At 40.1% G+C, this 22,948-nt stretch overlaps 1 protein-coding gene across 4 annotated transcripts in view; it reads right to left on the bottom strand.

Moving 5' to 3' along the window:
- DGKB (diacylglycerol kinase beta) overlaps positions 1-17,868 on the bottom strand; it is a 533,513-nt gene extending 515,645 nt beyond the window's left edge. For 2 of the 4 annotated variants that reach the window (XM_006779053.2, XM_006779054.2), the window contains exon 1: positions 16,878-17,218. The gene's annotated coding sequence lies outside the window, so the exon portion shown is untranslated. The other 2 variants (XM_015558205.1, XM_015558206.1) reach the window with 2 other exon arrangements.
- Between the last annotated feature and the right edge of the window lie 5,080 nt (positions 17,869-22,948).

The raw sequence follows: 22,948 nt of genomic DNA, 5'->3' as shown, positions 1-22,948 counted from the left end.
GTGATATTTCCTTACCTGTCAGAATTTTTCTAAGCTTAATGATTTTTAAAACATTAATAAGACAAAATAGCTTGTACCCTAGTGGGTCTGATAAGGATAAAAAGGAACGCCATGCCGCAGAAAGTGTGATTCAGTGGTTGAGAGTTGAGCTATGATTTAGGAGGTCGCCATTTGATTCCCTGTCAGGGCACATGCCCAGGTTGCAGGCTTGATCCCAGTAGAGGTGTGCAGGAGGCTTCCAATCCATGATCAATGCTTCTCTCTCACCAAGGTTTTTATCTCTCTCTCCCTCTCTCTCTAAATAGCAATTTTAAAAAAAAAAACAACACTTTTTTTTAAATTTTTTAAAAAAGGAACACCATGGAATTGCAAAAGCCAGGAAGTGTTGATGTTATTCAGGAAGTGGCAAGAAATCTATGAGCCAGCCCAATAGAGATCTTTTTCTAAACTGGTCAGAACAACAACAACAACAACAACTACTTTGGGTTCTAGCACTGGCAAGAATTGGGACTGTGACTCAGCCATGGTTGGCTTTCTCTTTGATTTACAATTATACTAGCAAATAATCCTTGCAAAGAATAAACACAGAATTAAGAATGCAATTGAGTAGATGCTCCCTGAGGCTTTGTTTTATTCCACACAAGGGCTGAGCCAAAATTCAGAAATACCCGAGTCCCATGCGGAGGGAGAAATCAGCACACAGGGAAGGACGTGGAATTTAGTCCTTAATAACCATCTGGGTGGGGCCATGCCAGCACCAAAGGGCCAGCCCTCTTGTTTTAGTGACATCTTGCTCCTCCAAAGACATATACTTCTATATTTCTTGTGCTTCATCAGGCCAATCAAATTTCCGGTGCAGCCGGCTTGACAATGGCCTACCACACACATCATTTGGAAAATTGCCCCCAGCAGATGGGAGAGGAAGCTCATCTCACAAGTACTCAGTTTAAGAAAAAGAACTGAATATCAGCTAACAGAGAATAAACAGGCCTTAGGTAGTAAAAGAAAAAAAAAGGGGGGGGGATCAATATTTTGCTCATCGTATATGAAAGAGCAAGTCCACAGAAATCAATTAATTGTTTGTACTTAAGCTCTTGGCAATCTAAAGTCGATAGTGACTGAAAAAGATTCCTTAAAAAGTAACATAAAATCCCACCCCCAACCTACAAAAGCAAAAACTCTATAAAACAGAGGGAACTTTGACCTCTTTCTCAAAACTGAAAATTCATTTTTTAATATCTTTTATTGCTTGACCTGGAATAAATATCATATAGAAATACAGCAATTTCTTTCAGTGCAGTCTAAAAACAATAACATTGCAATGTATGTAATCAAACATACATGCATTAAAAATATATCTGCTTATCAAAATTTAACACAAAATCTAATAGTGTCCTAGCCTGAAACTTTTCTCTCTCCATGATTTTCATTTCTTTGTGGAGCTATACTTTTAAAATCTGACAAATAAAATTAAGGAGGCCACAGATTATACTGTGTTGTGAGCAAAATGACAGAGAACCCATTTTATTTTCAGGTTACAGTTAACCTTATTTATATTGCTTAGGTGAAATCACATAGGAAACAAATCCCAGAAATTAAAAGGCTATTCCAGGGGAAACCTCCCTCTGTGATTTCTGAAGTTTAAAAAGCACACTTGCCAAGTAGACTACTGTACCACCATGGTTGAAACCACTTGGAGGTAATGTCTTATACGTCATGTTTTCCCGCTAAGACATGCCTTCATTTATCTTATCAGTTGATTTGTGCTTATATGGAAAGAATGGAGGAAGGGTAAGGTTATGGGAAAGCAAAAATCTAAACGCTGACCACCTACTGTTGAATTGCACCTGGAAATCATGAGTAAAACACCTTCTATAAGCATTTTTTCCACATCTCTTTTGATAAGTACTTGATGTGGTTAAGAAAAACATTTCTGTTGTCACTGGCACATCATCATTTAAATGACTGAGAAGGTGACACAGCACTGGGAAAATAGACTAGGTTATTTTCTATTCTCTCCACTGTGTTACCTCTTGGCCTTCTGTTTACCTCCTATAAGCCCTCAAAGTCTACAGGCTTGTTCTTGTCCAATGCAAACCATAACCCTGATCCGTCTACTTCTTTATATCGAGCTTTAAAAGTGAATGCCAATAATCAATTCATGGAATGGGTCAGAAATAAAACAAATACCTAAATCTAACTTAAGCTGCTAATATTGGAGAAATAAAGTTCCAATTATTACGCTTGGTCACACCAAGAATAATCTCATTCTCTAAAAACAGAATAACATGATTGAATATTATCTCCAGAATAAGCACATACAGTTATTACTGTTATACACCAAGGAGAAAACATATACTAAAAGACAGGAGCTTGTTCAGAATCAGTATAAACTATATGGAAAATGGACAGAGAGGAGGTAAGAATAATGTATTAGAATGAAGGAGGTGTTCACTTACCTCTCTAACAGAGTAGATTTAAAGATTAAAAAAAATTTTTTTTGACCCAGGAAGACATTTGATGAGACAATTCATCACCTCCCAATCACAAAAAGAGCCATTTTCAAATTTCACTTATTTATTTAGTACTAGGGGCCCGGTGCATGAAATTCGTGCACTGAGTGAGTGTAGGCAGGAGTGTCCCTCAACCCAGCCTGCCCCCTCTCACATACTGGGAGCCCTCAGGCGTTGACCCCCATCACCCTCCAATCGCAGGATCGGCCCCTTGCCCAGGCCTGACGCCTCCGCCAGAGGTGGCAGGCTTGGGCAGGGGACCCCCATCTCCCCCCGATCACTGGCTCTGGCCCCCACCCAGGCCTGAGGCCTCTCGCCCAGGAATCATGCCTGGGCAGGGGACTCCATTTCCCTCTGATCGCTTGCTCCACCCCCCGCCCAAGCCTGACACCTCTGACCCAGGCTTCAGGCCTGGGCAAGGGGACCATCATATCCCCCCAATCCCTGGCTCCGCCCCCCCCCCAGGCCTGATGCCTCTGGCCCAGGCATCAGGCCTGGGCAGGGGAGCCCCAGCCCCCGCCCAGGCCTGATTCCTCGGCCAGAGGGGGTGACCCTCATCACCCTCTGATCACCAATCACCAGATCGGCCCCTTGACCAGGCCTGAGGCCTCCGGCAGAGGAGTCCGGCCTGGGCAGGGGACTCCCAGCTCCCCGCAGGTGCAGGCTCCGCCCCTGCCCAGGCCTAACGCCTCTGGCCTAGGTGTCCGGCCAGGGCAGCGGGGACCCACAGCTGCAGCAGCCCCGCGATCGTGGGCTTCGCTTTAGGCCCAGGAAAGGGACCCCTAGCTCCTGGGACTGCCAGCTTCGACCGTGCCCAGCTCCCATCGCTGGCTCCGCCCCTACTTCCTGCTATCACTGGCCAGGGCTGAAAAGGCACCTGATTCTCCGATCATGGCTGGGGGACAGGGCAAAGGCGGCCCTGGGGCCACCTTTGCCCTGCCCCCCAGCTCTTAGCTCCCCCCTGGGTTTCTGATCACTGTCAGTGGCAGGGGGCTTCTTCCTGTTTTCCCTTTTGCCTCCCTGCATTGTGCCTACATATGCAAATTAACCGCCATCTTGTTGGCAGTTAACTGCCAATCTTAGTTGGCAGTTAATTTGCATATAGCCCTGATTAGCCAATGAAAAGGGTAGCGTCGTAGGCCAATTACCATTTTTCTCTTTTATTAGTGTAGATTGTTTAGATACTTGTTTTGTACACTGAGAAAACAAAAACTAGAGACACAATGAAGTGCAAGTAAGATGAGAAAGAAATGCTGACAGAAAGGGAATTTGAAGCAGCTTCATGTCAGAGAAACATTAGATTGGAAGAGAAAAGAGTGACAATAGACATTCTTGAAGAGATAGAGAGGGGCCGTGTTGTGAAGCATTGTCTGTCTAGAAGCATAGGTGCACAGAAGGTGGGGAGTGATGGAGAATAGGGTTGAGGGAATTTTGGATATTAATAATTTTTTTAATCCTTACCCAAGGATATGTCTAGAGAAAGGAAGGGAGAAATGGAGGGAGGGAAAGGAAGAGAGGGAGAGAGAGAAGAGAAGAGAGAGAGAGGGAGAGAGCACTCAGGATCAGACCAGCAACCTAGGCATGTGCTTACAAGGAATCAAACCTGTAACCGTGTGGTGTATGGAACAGCAAAGGACACTCTAACCAACTGAGCTATCTGGCTGGGGCTGATATTAATAATTTTTAAATTAAAACCCAAATGTAATTTAAATTATTATGCCAATACCAAAAATAAAAATAAATGAACAAACAGGAAGAGGTTAAATATACCAAGTTTTTCTTTTCTTCAGGAAATATGAAGCATAGGTTGCAGGGCTTTATAAGGAAGCTACTGCAGAGAATGGAAAGGAGAAGAAAACGCGGGCACTTAGAATCATCAGGGCCAGAATGAGACAGGAGATCACAAATGTATTATGACACCCGTTTTCATGGTTTTGTGATTTTCAATAGCATTTAGTACTCCAAGCAAAAGAGCAAAGCCAGATTGCTCAATTGAGAAAGGGTAAGGATTTTCTTAGATGTAAAATGGAAGAAAAAGAGTACAGAGAAATGAAGATTTGGGCAAAAGAGGTATTTAAGTTTTATCCTAGTTCTTCTTGCCTGGATAGTAAAGAGAGAGGGTGAATGAAAAAAATCATGGAAGAAAACAAGGTGTGTCAAGGTACTGGAGACTGATGGGAGGTAGAGAGAACAAGGTGATTGTGGATTGGTAATTCATGATTTTAAAGATGAGCTATTCCAGGAAATACCAAGATTCAGAATGGAATTTATTGCCTAACATGGAAGTGGAATTTCTGTAGGGTGTTCATTGACTTGTCAACTTATACCTGTGGTGGCGAACCTTTTGAGCTCAGCGTGTCAGCATTTTGAAAAACCCTAACTTAACTCTGGTGCCGTGTCACATATAGAAACTTTCTGATATTTGCAACCATAGTCAAACACTTATATTTTTTATATTTATTTTATATATTTAAACGCCATTTAACAAAGAAAAATCAACCAAAAAAATGAGTTCGCGTGTCACCTCTGACACATGTGTCATAGGTTCGCCATCACTGACCTATACACTTAACCAATAATAATGATGACAGCATCTATATATATAAACAGGTAAGATGCAAATTAGCCAGGCATCACGACCACTCAGAAGGAGCTGCACGCACAGATGGCCGGGAGGGGATTGCGTGCCGCCCCCACCCCAGCGGACAAACACACACCAGGGGTGGGGGCATGCTCTGAGTCCCAACACACATACCAGGGGTGGGGGCGGGCTCCAAGCAGCTGTGCGGCAGTGGCTCAGAGCATGCCCCCGGTGGGTGGTGGCAGCGGCCAGAGGGAAGCATCCCCGGTCCCAGAGCAGCCTGGGTCCAGATGCCTGGCAGCAGCTCTAGCGAAGCAGCCCAGGCCCTGGGTGCCGGAGGGAAACCGATGCCAGCAGCCAAGGGGAGGAAGGTCTATTCTTGCACGAATCTTCGTGCATCGGGCCTCTAGTATATTGATAAAGGAAAATTGTCATCCAAATTTCTAAATCTGAAGGAGTAATAAGATAGCAGATGATACTGAGGGGTTAGGTAATGATATTATAAAATTGAAAGAAAATTAAAACAATAACTCTTGAATGAACTCTGTTTTCTTTGTCACATCCCAAGCAGCTGAATGGAGTCACACATTGAGGTAAATTGTTTTCACTGTAAATTCATAATAGTCTACTTAAATGCCCCCCAAGAATGCTCAAATCCTAGCAGATACATATGGCTCATAACCTCTCCAAGCTTGTCCAAACTTTAAACTTTCTTCACTTTATTCAAATTCTGCAAAAAAAAATTAAATTAAATTCCAGAAATATCCTCAATTTAGCACTAACTACAAAACCCACACAGCTATGAAGATTGCTCCTTTCTCTCTTCCTTCTCTTTTTTAGAGAGGATGTTACTTCTGGTCAAAATCAACCATACCTCATATGTCTTTGATCCTATTCAATTACATGTTCTGGAGTATCTGTTAAGTGTCTCTTTTCTGTATTTTTAATCACATCAACTACTCGGGTAATTTAAACACATTAAAAAACTCCCTTCTCAGAAAAGTAAAAGCTCCTTCAAACTTCTATCATTCTCCAGAAACAGCTGTATAGTCTTTTAAACCTTCTGTCTTCATTTCTCCTCCACACATTTTCATCTAGGTTTCACCCCAATCACTACAGCAGAGCATTCTTAGCTCAGATCACCAGTGATCTTGTGTTGAAATCCAATGGATATTTTTCATTCCTCATCTCAATCTCTCAGCATAATCCAGCAGTGAAGATTACTTTGTTTTTCTTATGTTTTCCCCCCTGGTCTTCGGAATACCACACATTTCTGTTATTGTTTTCCTCCTCTGAGACAATTTATTTTCATTCTTTACAATCCATATACTCCAATATACTCTAAAAATATTAGATTTCACCAAGATGTTTTCCTAAAATTATCTTCTCTCTCACTTTATATTCTTTTCATACTTCAAAGGAATCAAGTAGTATCTGTACCACCATGGATTGATCTCTTTCCCATTTGCTGCTCTCATCTTTTTATTCATGTAGCCATTTGTTTATTCAAGAGTTATACTTATATGAATGAAAGGAGTACTGGATTTTATAATAGGGTAAAAAAATAATTACCTTTGCACATCTTTGTAAGTTAGTTTATTCTCTTTATTTTTTATATTCCTTTCCCTCAAGATCCAGCTAAAATTCTAAATTATCTGTAATTAATTTCTTAATCTCTTACTCTCCTATAGCATCCTATGATGTACCTACTTCTATTGCTGCATGTAGCCCATGGTGTTACATTTCTACATCCATGTATTTCCTCCAACCCCCTAATTTAGGACTAGAACCTGTCAATGCCACACATTCTAGTCAACATTTTCTTCCCAGAACCTACTCTTCAGATATACCATAGGTACTCAAAAAATTTTAAATGAATTAACTGAATGCTGATAGGCCCCCAAATTGTATTGTAGGGTTTTCAAAGAAAAAGTATTAGTTGTTCCCAGGAGGAGGAATTCTGTGATTAAATAAGATCAGGGAAGTTCGTGCTAAATCCCACTCCTGGAGATTCCAACACACACTTGCATCTGAGGAACTATAAGAAGTCCTTAAAATAGAAAACTATTTAACTTTGTTTAATGTTTAGATAAGAAAAGCTTTCTTTCCCTTGTCTTTTTTTAACATGGATATTAGCATGCCTCAGACAATGTTTCCATATGTCTTAACACAGTTTGGATTTTAACCATTAGGATCAGCAAAACAGATGTTAAAGAACCAGAGAGCATGCACATTCTCTCCATCCCGGATGCTCCCAGTGGTAGGTTATAGCTGCTAATTCCTTCAACATGGCTTTCTTTAACACTTACTGGAGAAGAAATTTTGATCAATAGAGAACTACCATATTATTGATATACTAGAGGCCTGGTGCACAAATTTGTGCATGGGTGGGTTCCACCTGGCCCTCCCTGATCGACCGCGATCAGGGCCCGGCTGGCCAGCGGAAGGGTCAATGGGAGGTTGGCTGGCCAGCCCCGCCCCCAATCGGGCCTGTTGGCTGGCCGCAGTGAGTGTCATAGTGACCAGTCGTTTTGGTCGTTCCGGCTACTTGGCTTTTATATATATAGAGATACATCAAACAATACCCTTATTGATTCTTTTTTTACTATTATTGTTTCTTTTTTACTAATTTCAAGAATTAAAGAACATTGCCTAACCATAAAGAATAGCAATATTATCACAGCTACAGTGAAACCATTGGTCTCATTTTTTTTAAAGTGCTCTTAGAAAGATCATGTAGTTACAAAAACACCAAATGCACCACCAAGCTGTTGTGCAGGTGGCCTGAATGAAACTCAAAAACCTCACCGCTTCACTTTCACACTGTTTTACAGTAGCATTTAGAGTGCATTCAAAACCAGGGACCCAAAACAGAACAATAGTCCTCCCCTGAATGGCTTTCATGCTATGCTTTCTTCCATGTGTGACAGCAAGAGGACCTCTATTTGGCAAACAGAAATTTCTGACATGTGGCGTGGCAAGTAACATTATGGAACAATACAGCACCCACCCTGGTAATCAGAGCTCTTATTAAGAACAACAGGATAGCAAAGTGACTCATCAGCCTGTGTGCTCTTTCTGGAGTCTAGTAATTTGGGGCAAGTGTGGGGAAGTTTCAAGTTGTTTATGCGCTGCCCAAAATGACAGGCAAGAGAAGTTACTAAGCAACATTAAGTACTTGCATTTTTCTAATCCTTAAAGCTGCCACAAGCTGAATAATCTTATAATATAAAGGTAAAGGAAAAAAAGAATGTGGGAGTCATGTTTTTGACTGAATGAAAATGTTTTGCTCAGTAATTCTAAAATTCTGATTCACTCTGAGTTCAATTGTCTTGATTTTAAGGATTAGTTCTCATGTATAATCCTCTTCTCACCATCAACACCAGAAACTTTAATATAGATAATAATAATAATAATGCATAACAGGAGGGTGGTAGGGTTCCACAGTGATTTCAGCTTTTTCTTTCATAGCACTTATTATAACCAAATAAATCAGGTACTTGCCTTTTTTCTTTTTTGGAGTATTTGCTTCTCTATTTCTCTTTCACTGAAGTCCCTTCAACACTGTGGGTACTTGTCTGTTATTTTACTCCTCCTTCCCTGAGCCTGGCACAGAGTAACCCATCAATGTCTGAAGGATGGAATAGGATATGGGGTCATGGTGTTCACAATTCTGTTTCTTAAGGTGATAGTGTTTAATAACTCTGTCTACTTATATAAACCTCAGACTCCCCAGGAGTAGCTGAGTGTTGCTTACAATCTCTAAAATACTTGCTGTGAAAGGCAGTCATGCCAGAATTCCCTAGCCCTAACTTCTTCTCATTAAGGACCCAGCAAAGGGATTCCTTGGTCAAAAGCCCAGAAAGAAACATTTCCTAACATTCTGTCTCAGCAAAACAAGTTGCTGAATAAAGTACAAACTCATCTTTTCAGCCTGAAGTTCCATTTTCAGGTCAAGGATCCTGCAATGCTATTCCACAGCACCTCCATTTCTCCCTCCTTTCCAGTTCAGTTATTTCAAAAGGAGTCGATTGAAGTAGTCATGGAGTTCCTCCCAGAAGAGGTCACATGTCCCCGGTGTGCTCAGGTACAAATAGCAGAGTAGTCAATATAGATAAAAACAGAATATCATTTTGTGCTATTAAGTGGATAATAACTGTGACTGTTTTAAAAATGTCAGAGGAAGAAAATGAAAGAACTTTCATTATGGTTTCAGGAAAGGGGAAGTAAATGAATTTCTGAGGGCTCCTTGGGCTCCAGCAACTCTCTGGAGGGTGTTTACATGTCTAATTTATCTTCATTAAAAGTTACCATTTTTTGTAGTTCAATAAAAACCTTTTGGGAAAAATAAAGAAGACCCTATATAAGTAGGGTGTTTATTACAACATTTAATAGGTTTTATGAGTCTCATAAATATTTATTAATTATTAAACTAAAATTAAGTCTGCTTTTATATTTAGATTCTATTTAGAATATCTTCTTAGCTATTGATACTTTACTATTTACTTGAGACAAAATCCCAAGTAAATAGAAAATAATAAATTGAAAGTATTTTTAAAATATGTTTTTATTACATTCACGGAGAGGGAGACGGAGAGAGAGAGAGAGAGTGAGAGAGAGGGAGGGAGGGAGAGAAACATCAATGTGAGAGTTAAACATGGGTGGGCTGCCTCCTGCACGCCCCCTACTGTGGGATCAAGCCCACAATTGGGGCATGTGCGACCAGAAGTTGAACCAGCAACCTTTTGGTGCATGGGACAATGCTCAACCAACTGAACCACACTGGCCAAGGCAAACTGTAAAGATTTTTGAGTATTCATGTGCTTTCTGTTCAAAGCCCCTTATATGCTATTTAATCATGTAATTCTACAAATTGCATATCATTTTCATTATCCCTGTTTTACAAAGAGAAATGTAAAGCATAAAATTTAAGTTACTTGTTCAAGGTCATCCAAGTAGTAAATATGTAAGGTCAGGCAATTTGAATGCAAAGAATAAGTTTTAACCCCTATATTACAGTGCCTAAGAAGGGAATGATGAAATTCAAATGAGCATCTTTGCATATTGAGAAATTATACATCGAGTCACTATCTCCACATCTTAATCCACAATTCCATCATCATGAGTAATCAAACATTATATAAGCCAAGACCCTTTAAAATAAAATAAATTCTATTTTAAAAGAAGGCCCAGCTACCTCATTCTGAGATTACTATGTTTAAAGAACTCCAAAGAGATTTTAAATAGTTATAACACTTCTAATCCCATCTGTTATTTCATTGGTTTAAAATTGAATACTTGATACTTGTGGATTAAAAAGATAATAGAGTTGATTGATCCAAGATGAAACTTTTCATAAAAAAATATTATATTTGGAAAACCAAATATATGTGATGTCCATTCAGTTAACATGGTTATAATAATCAAATATTAAATGAAAGAAATTTACACAATCATTAATAAGTAAAATCCAAATTATCCCATAAACTGAAAATGCTTCTTTGAGGGAAGGGAAGTAAGGACTGATTTTCCTACCACTACCCATTTCTACATTTTTCTTTAGTGATATCCAGTTTCTAATGTCTGCTCACAGATATGACTCAATATTTGTCAGCTACTTCTGAATCAAAATCTTCTCAAGATTCTTCCTCAAAGGAAACAAGGGCTTAAAAAACAATTTTTAAAAAGCACCATTTTACAGCTTCACTCTACTGTCCCACAAGAGGGAAACATCTTTAATGAACCACTTATTCTAATATTTGTTCCTCCCACCAAAGATACATTAGTGCCAGAAATTAGTTATCACTAAAATTTTCAATAATGTGACCTAGAAATGAATATGCCAGCTGTCATATTCCCAAATACTGTGCCCTATATTTTAAATATTCAATACTATCCAGCAGGGATGGGGAACATCCAGCCCATGGGCAGTATAAGGCCAGCGAAATCATTTGGCCTGGCCCTGCCAGGGCATTACCGGGGAGTTAATTAAATGTTTGAGCAAATATAGCAGGCTAATTTTTGAGTTGATAATTACGTAATTATATATGGCCTGTGAATGATGTTATAAATATCCAAATGGCCCTTGACAGAAAACAAAACAAAACACAAAAAACGTTTCCCACCCCTATTATAGAGGATGGTAACTGTCTTTTGGGTAATTTTATACTAATTATAAGTTCAACTAATTAAAATCTACTATCTGCCTCAAACCTTGGAAATGCATTTAAGAGACCATTCTATAACATTTGGGGGCTAAAGATTGTGGTAGTGGAACTAGCTATCCCTTCAGGGAACTGAACTAGAGCGTTGAATTCAGTTTATAAAACAAGTGTTTACTGTCCAGGCTGTGTGGCTCAGTGGTTCAGTGTCCACGCATACACCAAGAGGTATGCCGTTCAATTCCCAGTCAGGGCATATACCTGGGTTGTGGCTCAATCCCCAGTACAGGGCATACAGGAGGCAGCCAATTGATGTTTCTATCTCTCCCTCTCTCTTCTTCTCTCTCTAAAATCAATAAAAACATACTTAAAAGAAATAAAAAGTGTTTACTGATCTCCAATATTGTATTAGAAACTACGCTCAGCACTAATGTTCCAAAGATAAAGTTTGGTTTCCTTCCCCAAATGTAGAAACTAGAGTATTCCGTCCCTCTGCAGCACACTCATAATGAAGGCCTGCACACTTTCAGTGGGACCTCAAAGGGCAGTTGGGCCAGTGGGAGATCCCAAATAGGATCTCAGAAGGTCATGGAGCTTAAGGGATAAAGACACATCAGGTAAAACACTAATGAAGTGAGGGCAGAGGAATTTGGGAGTCAAGAAAGAAAATAAAGAGATAGCTGTAAGCAGAGACAAAAGAGGTGAACAAACTGGAGTGGCTCGGTAGTTGAGTGTCAATCTAGGCACCAGGAGGCCATGGGTTCAATTCCCAGTCAGGGCATATGCCTGGGCTCATTGTTCAATCCCACAGCAGGGGGCAGAAAGGAGGCAGGCAAACAATAAAATAGTGGTTGATGTTGATGTTTCTCTCTCATCAATGTTTCTCTCTCTCTCTCTCTCTCTCCTCTCTCTCTCTCTCTAAAAATCAATAAAACTTTTTTTAAAGGTGAACAAACAACATGAACTGTACAGGGTTATAACAAACCAGCGATAGTTAACAGTGAGTGGACTTTGAACCTTTTGGTTAAAAGCATGGGTTCTAGAGCCAGACTTCTGATTCATGCCCCAACTTTACTCCTACTCATTTCTAACTGAAAGTCATTTAACCCTGTTTCCTCTTTTGTAAAACAGGAGTGAGGATGATAAGTGTATTTTCAAGATTAAATGTACAAGATGCTTATACAAGCAATGTACTAAGTACTTAATAAAAGTTCCTGTCATTATTTTTAAACAACGAGAAGAAGAGCGCTCTGGCCGGTGAGGCTCCGTTGGCTGGGCTTTGACCTGTGCACCACAAGGTTGCCAGTTCAATTCCAGGTCAGGGCACATGCCGGGCTCCATTCCCAATAAGGGGTGTGCAGGAGGAAGGCAATAGATATTTTACTCTCACATCAATGTTTCTCTCTCTCCCTCTCCCTCTCTTTAAAAAAATCAATAAAAAATATTTTTTAAAAAAGAAGAGAGCTGAAGACCCACATTCAAAAATCATCTCTATTCCTAACTTTAACCTGTAGTGTCATAACAATGTGATTGTATTTTCAAAGACGTGTGTGTGTGTGTGTGTGTGTGTGTGTGTGTGTGTGTGTGTCAATAGTTCAGTAGCACCAACTTTCCTTATGGAGCATGTACATACATTCATACTCTGATTTGGGATGTAACAGCTTTTGTGCTCTTTGGTCTGTACTGGTTGGCATATTGCCAATACCAAACAACTGAGTCAAAGACATCTTCTTTCAAACTTACAATATAGATTCTCTGTGAAAAAGTAAATCCCTCATTTCAAATTGTTGACTCAGATAACACTTTAAAAAGAATTGCAGCTGTTTAAATTTAGTGTGCTGAGAAAGACCAATCTTAAAATATTATTTGGCTTTACGCCCATTACTTTTTTTAAAAAATCTTATTCCTTGTTAGTGCCTGTCTTCTATGATAAACAGACAAGTGACAGTAATCATGTTATTGTCCTTAACACTTCAGATTTTTACCTAAATGAACCATTTTGTTTTTATCCCCATCAGTTAAAGATGTCTTTTTTTTTTTTAAACTGGCAAATTTTCTAAAGTGATTATGCAAGAACCAGTGATATTTTCATGCACTGTTCTACCTCTTCAGTCATCATCTGGCCTTTCTCTCCTACTTTCCTTTGAATCATTATTTTTACTCTTAAAAAAAATACGTAAAGATCATCTGAAGACAAGACTAATCTAATTTCCATAATCAGACCTTACAACTATTTAAAGAGATGTTTTAAGTCTATGCTACATCTGTGACATTAAAAATCACACACGGCCCAAAGCGTTTGTTTTTAGGACTCCCACAGGACACAGAATCTAGACAAGATCTCACACCAGCCTCCCACCCCGTGATCCCTTTTTTCCCTTCATCCCTCTTGGTGTTCAGAACTTCCAACTCCTCTTCTCCCATACTAACTCCCATCATCTTTCTTGGCAAAGATGTCCCAGCTTTATTTCCACAGTTCATGAAGCCAGAGCAAAGCACTAAAATTGGAATGGTTGAGTATGCCAAGTTTTCGGGTCAATTTAGGTTCTAATTTAGGTAGATCTAATCTTGGGTATCAATAGAGCAGGGAATTCTGCCCAGACTGGTATGATTTCTCAAGCACTCTCAACAATAAATTCCCTGAACTTGATCTATAACAAAATGAGGTGGCAAAGTGTTAGCCTAGTCACGCGTAGGGGCTAATCCCAGCCCACCATTGACTAGACATCTTGCTTTAGGCCAGTGATGGTGAACCTATGACACCGCTGACACGCGAACACATTTTTTCGGTTCATTTTTCTTTGTTAAATGGCATTTAAATATATAAAATAAATATCAAAAATATGTGTTTTACGATAGTTTCAAATATCAAAAAATTTCTATATGTGACACAGCACCAGAGTTAAGTTAGGGTTTTTCAAAATACTGACACGCCGAGCTCAAAAGGTTCACCATCACTGCTTTAGGCAGTTTGCTTATTCCTCTGGGGTTGAGTTTCTTATGAATGAGAAAGGCATCTCCGTTATCCCATACAGACAAGACATTCAAAGTGTTTAACCCAGTTCCAGCCAAGAGTGCACTTGCAATAACTGGGCACTATTCATGTACTGGGTGGCAAATCAGACATGCAAATAACCCCAGGAGCTATCAAGGAGTTGAATTTACTTCATAGTTAATACCCAAGAGTGAGCAGGTGCAGGGGATTCTCACTTGAGGTAAGGTTTTGTGTTGATGCATTACAAGAGAGAGAGAAAATGCCAGAGATGGGAAAGGGGCAATTGGAAGTGGCTTCTTTAAAATTTTTGCCTGGAGCTTACTCCAGGCAAGTGCTCCTGGGCTAAGAGGTATTACTTTTAAAAGGATACTGCAAAGTAGCATGCCTACATAAGTACAGCTCTGTGTCTGAAGTCAGCCAGGAGGAGAGGCATTTAGATAAGATATTCTTACAATGTCATTCCAAGTGTCTATGTCAGCACCATCGTCATTATTATTAGGCAGAATTAGATTGAGGGACCAGAAATTATCTCAGTCTGGCTAGTCTGGCTACACGTACATATGCCTTCTTTCAGTGGTGTGCAAGGAAAACCAGGAGTCATAAAATACTTGTCCAATTCAGACACTACCCCAGCAAACCTTACTAGTTGGTTTAAACCTTAAAATAATTGTTCCATTTCGAAAATGGGTTTGAAAATCTTCTCAGACATAACATGAGGTTTGCCTACCATTAAAACAACCAAAAGTATGAAGCAATGTTAAGTCCCAAAACTCCAACTCCACCTACCTAAGTCTCTATCTTAAAGAAGTTCTGATAAATTCCTGTTCAAACCAAATTCCTGTCAATTCCAATCATGCTCTCAACATGATTTTTCTTCTCTTTAGCTAAATACTCAAGGTGCAGTAAATGACCTGCTCTAGGGTATCAAGTGACTGCCTACAACTTGCTCCAACTATATTCTTTGAGTTTTTATGTAGATATTTCCTTTTCTTTTTTATTGCTGTCTATAAGTTTTAGCTGTCCTCATACATGAACTATCATAACAAATATATTCCCTGAAATAGATATTTACTCAGTGACTTGCAAATTCATATGTTGAGTTTTTGCACTGAGAAATTATGTGTTTATGTGGGATGAATTGCCTCTAACAAGTTGGATATTTCAACAATGGTGGAAATATTATATCTGGAGATACCCGACACGAGCAGGCAAAGTAATGCATTACATTCAGGATATATTATTTTTATTAAAATAATGAAAATTAGGTAGGTTAAAGAAAAAGGTAACACAACTTAAAACAAAAATAATAGGTTAAGAGTGATTCTTAGTTTCCTCTTTTCTATTGACGGAGAAATTCAGAAGCACATACTTTGCATTTCACAATAGTTATTTCATAAGTTTTGATACCCCTTTATCCTATAGAAGTTTTGGTAGCATGTTTAAGTATCCAGCTTAAAACTCTGCGTGCTAGTTTGGATAACCTGTTTTTCTTTTTTTCATAATCTTTCTTGGAGAAGACTATAATAATACAGTAATTTCTTCAATGATCCTACAACTCACTCTAACAGTTTTCCATAATACAGCCTTTCTGCTTGAGGATTTCTTTTAATTTTTCTTCATTATTAAAATCTGGTCAGTGCAAAAGAGGACTGATTAGATACTCAAAGTTTTTTAAATTCATTATTTATGGTTTTCCTGATAGAAAAGACCCTTAGTGTTTTGCTGGCATTCACATTTGCTTTACAATGGGCTGGCCCTGGCTGACCTATTTTTACCTTCTTTTAGAAGAGTTGGTTATCTGCAGCTGGAGCAACCAGTTGAGGTTGTTTTTTAAAAGTTTTTAAAGCCTTCGTTTCTTTTTTTTCTTTTTCTTTTTCTTTTTCTTTTTCTTTTTTTTTTTTTTTGCCAGTGCACACAATGCCGCTTAGTTCTAAGAATAAAGTCATCAGTTAAAACCACCACTTTGAAGTCACAAGGAAGGGACCCTTTAGCAAGGAGGGGAAATCAGTGCAGTGGTGAGAAATCAGGGGAGCCCTGCGCGGTCCACCCACCCAGGAGTATTTGAATGTTTATCATATCATCAGTGTCGCCCAGGCTGTTGCCTAGCAGTTATCTAGAGACCTACTTCACGTTTCATTCTGATTCAGTAAAGTAAATCTAAGACTTTGGGTTTTGTGTGCTGGCTTCTTTCTTTTACAGATGAGGAATCCGTCCGCAAGGAAACTTCTCACAATGAGCACAGCCATTGGAGAGTCAAGGCCGGCCGGCCCCTTCGCCAGTTTCCTTTGGAAAAGCAACTTGCACCCAAGAGTAACTTTCCCGAGACCACTCTCGCCAGGCCATCCACAGCGCAGTGTCCGTTTTGTGGCCTCAGATCACAATGGACAGGGGGCTCTCTGCCTGACGCACCAACCAGGGCATCGGTCCGCAAATACCTGAATATCCGATGGCAGCACAACGAGGGCCAGCGTCAGCGTCGGGCAGGCAAACCCAGGTACCATCTCCGGGAAAAGCCAAAGCCCTGCTTTTCTAACTTTCCTGGCCATTTCTTCTCGGCTTCCCTTCCCCCACCCGCCTACCCAGAAGCCACTCCAACTGCTGCCCTACCCACGTCGAGTTGAACTTACTGCAGCGCGATGCAGGCGAAGGCTGGGCGCATCTGGGCGGCGCGGCGGGAGCAGCGGCTGCTCCGGGAGGAGCGGGGACTAGCCAGCTCCCGGGATCCTTCCCATTGACACGCCCGGCTCAGCACCAGCTCCCTCTCCGCTCCGCGTCCCCGGAGGAGTGGCGCTTCAAGAACTCCGCTCGCAGCATCTCCTCCTCCTCCCACCTCCTCCCAGATCACAGGGCCGGTGCTAACTAGTGCCGGAGGAGATGGAAATCCAGTCCCAGCCCACCGCAGGGCAGGCTGCCCGCGGCTGCCAGCCCCCGAAAATTTGCAACTCAAAAGCACTGGAGCCTGAAAGTCATCTTGGACATCCCCCTCACCCCCGCCTCCTTCCCCACCTCTCACTCCTCCCACTTCCCTCTGCTCCCGCGGCCACCTCCAGTCTCCCACTCCTGCTAGTTACCCGGAGGATGGCTGTACGATCCACACCAACAAGCATCGCAGGGAAATGGCATTTGTCAGGGATGAAATACCTGTTGTCCGTGACTCATGCTGTTCTCGCGTCGCTTTGGGTCCTCGATTTACATCCAGACGCTCCGATATTGGAAATCTGGGGAGTGTGTGTGTGTGTGTGTGTGTTGAGGGGGAGGCGATCTGCGTGGCTGCCACAGCCCTGCCTCGCTCTGGCTGCCGCTGCTACTCTTGCCGGTGCAGCTCAGAGAATAATGAGACAGGGAGGCATGCTTTCTAGCTGTTGAACTGCGGGACCCCTTGCAAGATGAGGCAGGAGACTGTGCAGGTAGGAGTGGCTATTGTTGGGACTTGAAGCTTCATTCAGAGCAATTACTGCCATTCAGGATACATTTCCCCTCGGACGGGAAACCTGATACCTGTCTCCTCTCTCTAACTCTAGTCCTTGATGGCTCATTGTTCATCAATCACCTGCTTCACCCACTTCCAGTGACTGTAATAGCGGCACACTCTATTTCCACAGTCGAACTTGGTAACCTGAGAGCAGGTGACTAGAGGATCTGTGAAAAGAAAAAAGTAAAGAAAGGGGGAAAGCACTGGACATTAAAAGGGAAATTGTATGTATGTGTAACCAATCAGGGTATAGATAAAATGATCATTTTGAGTCCTGTGTATAAAATAATGCATTGGGTTAATAAAATTAGAAAGGTAAACTATTATGCCTATTTTATAGAATGTGTACAAAACTAGTTATTAAAAAGTGCATTTACCAGCTTAAATATAGGGTATCTTCATATATAACACCACTGTGATATATTTCAGTGCAATCATCTTTCTGTCAACTGTAAATTCTAGTGAAAACTACTGATCACTGTTGTCTATGACTTGCTTTCTCTCCTTATTGGTTGCTCATTCTCTGCCCTGATTTATCTCCAGTATATTCTCACGTAAGATGATATTCAGTAGAACCTAAAAGTTAAAGTAGTTCTCAAGACCCCCAAAGACTAGAATACTTCTTAATGACGAATTTAATTTGTTCTAGCAATAGTTATATTCATGTTATTTTCTTATTCTGTAATAGATTGGATAACCATGAATAATTCCTCCTAAACACACACACACACACACACACACACACACACACACACACCTCTTAATTGAATAGAACTATTATTTCACTTTCAGCATTCAGTTGTCTGAGCTAAAAAGAAAATTAATTCCTTTTGACTTTATTTGCAATGCATGACTTTCATTATTTCTGTCTTGCTCTGAGCAATTTTCATTTGTGCCATATATTTTCCCAGGTGTTAGGGTTTGTGTAATCAGGGTTAAATTGGACAGATGTTAATGCAGAGAGAGGATGGCCCCTGGAAAGATAACAGGGAACCCAGAAGAAGGAAAAGAACTCAGAAGGATTAATGCATCTTCTCCTGACCTGTTTACATTAGAAAACCACTGCCTTTAGCTAAACAAAGGCCAGTTAATGTGCAAAGCATTTATCAGTTATCCAATAAATATCAATTTACCAAAATCAACCTAACAATAATGATGACAGGAAACACACAAGCTAATATTTTGCTTTAAAAATTGTACAATAGCCCTAGCCAGTTTTGCTCAGTGGATAGAGCGTCGGCCTGCGGACTGAAAGGTCCCAGGTTTGATTCCGATCAAGGGCACATACTTTGGTTGCAGGCACCTCTACAGTGGGAGGTGTGCAGGAGGCAGCTGATCAAATGTTTCTCTCTCATCGATGTTTCTAAGTCTCTACCCCTCTCCTTTCCTTTCTGTGGAAAATCAATAAAATATATTTTTTTAAAATAAAAATCATACAATATATAATACAGTTAAAAAATTATCCAGACATTTTTTAAAGTCAAAATCCTAATACAATATGATGCCAAATAGCCACATATGTTTACCTCTTCATTTTTTTGGTCTGTTAAATAGCTATTATACAACACACTATTAATATCACTAAAAATATGAAAAGTAATCCCGGCCAGTGTTGCTCAGTGGTAGAGCATTGACCCATTAACCAAGAGGTCACTAGTCTGATTCCCACTCAGGGCACATGCACACGGTTGCAAGCTTGATCCCCAGTAGCGAATGTGCCCATCAATTATGTTTTATAAATGTTTCTATCTCTCTATCCCTCTCCCCTCCTCTCTCTCTAAAAATCAATTAAAACATATTTTTTTAAAAAATCTGAAGAGTAACTGCACATTTTCATACTTATGTACAATACAATGTAAGGAAATAGGTAAAAGTAGTCTTGACCACTTAGAAATACATTCGATATAGGTCAACTTAATCCATAGGTGATGTGATTTGAAGTTTATCGTGCCCCTCAAACTCATCCATTACTAAAATTACCAAAACCTGAAAGTTCCATAGTTTATCATTTTTGTTGTTTGTTTTGCCTTTACTTTTATTTTAAAATTCAAATATATTTAGAAAGAGCATTTATAATTTAAACATTCTTGAGAGAGGTTATTAGATGTCTTTATTACATATGAAAAAAGACACTAATCTACCAGTCTATGTTAAAAAGGAAGAAACAGGAAGTACTGAAGGAGTTGGCAATGGACATTAAATATAAATTTACTTGGCTTTTGAAAATTGCTTATAGCATTACTGAGATTTAAGAACACACATCCTTTTTAAACAAAATCACCACACAATTCCCATTTGGTAATGGAGGAAGAAAATTTTTAGTCAGGGACTGACCCTTAATCTCTGACTCTTCTAATTCAAGATTTTCCATTTTGTGGGAAAGTTTACAAATTGTTGCTTTATAGTCCTGTGCTCATTTCTCTAAGATGCCTCTCTGCCACATCACTGGATTTTCAAAACCTATGGGGATCTTTGTATAATTAGTCCATGTCAAACAAAAGTGGTAAAAAAAAAAAAAAAAAAGAACTTACTCTATAAATTCCCATTGATCAACAAAATCAATTTATGGGACTATAGAAAGAAATGACCTCTTAATTTTCAATTAATACTTTTTTTTCATTAAGCATTCATTCCCTGCCCTGATCAGTGTGGCTCAGTTGTTTGGAACATTGTAACCTGCACCAAAGGGTCATGGTTTCCGTTCCCAGTCAGGGCACATACCTTGGATGCAGGTTTGGTCTCCATTTGGAGTGTGTGTGAAAGGCAGCGGATTGGTATTTCTCCCTCACATTGATGTCTCTCTCTCTCTCTCTCTGTCTCTCTCTCTCTCTCCCTCCCTCCCTCCCTTCCTTCTTCTCTCTCTAAAAACAATCGGTAAACATAAAAAATTAAATTTTTATTCTCTAACTAAATTATGTTTTTTAATGATACTTGTTCCCTGAGAAAGAATCAAAAGATTGTAAGCTTTGTGATGGTAAAAGCCATGTTCGTTTAGTTCGCTCATGTAATTTTAGCATCCATCAAAGTTTGTAGATTGTGTAGGTGCGCAGTCAGTAGTTTTTAAATAAAAGAGTGAATGAGTAAATGAATTAATCTCCGAATGCAGAGCATTGGAAAGATAAGTGAGCTGGAAATAAGGATGTTTAAATTCCTCCAGTCCACTCTGCTAGTCAATAACTCTGGCACTTCAGAGAAATGACTCACTTCTTGTGGTCTCAAAGTATCCTTTCAGAACTATCAGAGACTCCACAAAACTTTGTAATAAATGTCTGTCCCAATACTCCAAAATGGTTTTCTACTATAAAAACCCAATCAATAAAATTCCTTAGAATCTCATTTCCTGAGCATTTTGCAAACCAATAACATCAGGATGTATTAATCACTAAGAGATGAATGGTTTACGCCACTTATTTCCAAATCTGCACCTAGTTTAGTGGGTACTGGACTAGATACTTAAAGAAACTTGTTACACAGTTATTTATGTGTATACTAGAGGCCCGGTGCACGAAATTCATGCACAGGTGTGGTTCGTAGGCCTGGCCAGTGATAGAAGCATGAGCATCTGGCATGGAAGGGCAGGTTCCAGCTGACCTCTGGGCCCCCAGGCCCCTGCACAGCCCCCCCCTCCACCTGAGTCATCGGGCCCTGCCCAGCTCACTCGGACATTATGAAAATCTTCACCAACTTTGACTAAGTAATGAGAGGAAGGCACTTCCCAATTTAAGCAGACTGTCATATGAGAGCTTATTCACTAATTCCCCATTGATGACTCTGTGGATATAGACTGGGAGGTTAGGAGAGATCCAGAAAAGACATGACTTTATGTCACCACCTTTAAAAAGAGAAATAATTATAAAATCCTGAATTTGAATAGGCTGGTCAATGATTCTCTCTCATCATTGATGTTTCTCTCTCTCTCTCCCTCTTCCTTCCTCTCTGAAATCAATGAAAATATTTTTAAATGTCTTCAATAAATTTTTAGATAATTAAGTAAAGGAGGGTCTGCCATTTGTAACAACATGAATAAACTTGGAGGGTATTGTGCTAAGTGAAATAAGTCAGACAGAGAAAGACAAATACAGCATGTTACCACTTATATGTGGAATTTAAAACAAAAAGAGAATAGAAAAGAGGCTGATAAAGAGGACAAAATTTCAGGTATAAGATATATGCGTCTGAGGATCTAATGTTAACACAATAGTACAGTTGATAATACTCTGTATAATTTCATTATGAAAGAGCATAAAACAAATATTATAAATAAACAAATAAATAAAAGTGATGGATGTGTTAACTAGATGATAGAATCATATATGTGTGTGTGTATGTATGTGTATGTATGTGTATATATATACATACATACATATATATATATATACATATATATATAGCTACCACAATGTATACTTTAAATATCTCACAATTGTACATGTTAAGTATACCTCAATGAAGATTAAATTTACAAAATTAAAGTAACTTTTCTGCTATCGTCCCGGTGGAGTTGAGAATGCAAGCCCCATTGCTATCAGAGTCAGATGATCTGGGTTTATGTCCCCCAGGTGGCAGCTCTAAAAGCTGGGGCACCATTTGTGTGCACAAGTTCCTTCCAGAGAGATGCTGGTGACCTGGTTTCACCATGGTTGCGGGCTATAGGGAGAAGGCGGCAGAAGTGCCCTCTGGCTCTCCCTGGACCGTGGAAGACAACAGCCAGTTCCTAGATGTATGAAAATTAGAAGCCCGGCTCTCAGGCAGCAGCTTGTAAAGTATGTAATCAAACCCCTTCTGAGGAAAGGCAGGGAGATGGGCATTTTGCCTGCTTCCTCTGTGCTGAGCCCGGGGGCGGGGAGAGGAAGGGAGGGAGGAATATTTGTGGCTGGTGCCCCTGTGCTCATTAAGAGCAGCTTGTTTTCTATACTCCTGTAGGTCCTGTGGACACCCTCCCCTTTGGCTCTCAGAGCTAAGTGTTTGGGGAGCCCATCCTTGACTGAGCACTAGACAGGTGTGGCAAACCTTTCACTCCTCAGGAAAAAACTGGAAGTTACAGGTGCCCTTCTAATTGTATGGCTCTGTGCCATGCGGGGTTTATGAGAAAGGCATGTCCAGGCTTTTCCTAAATGCTTAGATGTGGATACTAGTATTTTCTCATCTGCCCAATATGTAGAATTCGCTCGGCTGGTTTCTGGATTTCTCTCAGCTCTGCATGCAGCTGAACATGTGGTATATCCG

Source organism: Myotis davidii, unplaced genomic scaffold (genome assembly GCF_000327345.1).
Source record: "Myotis davidii unplaced genomic scaffold, ASM32734v1 scaffold168, whole genome shotgun sequence".
Taxonomy (NCBI): domain Eukaryota; kingdom Metazoa; phylum Chordata; class Mammalia; order Chiroptera; family Vespertilionidae; genus Myotis; species Myotis davidii.
Note: the sequence above shows the minus strand (reverse complement) of the source record. Positions and strands in the feature narration are given on the sequence as shown.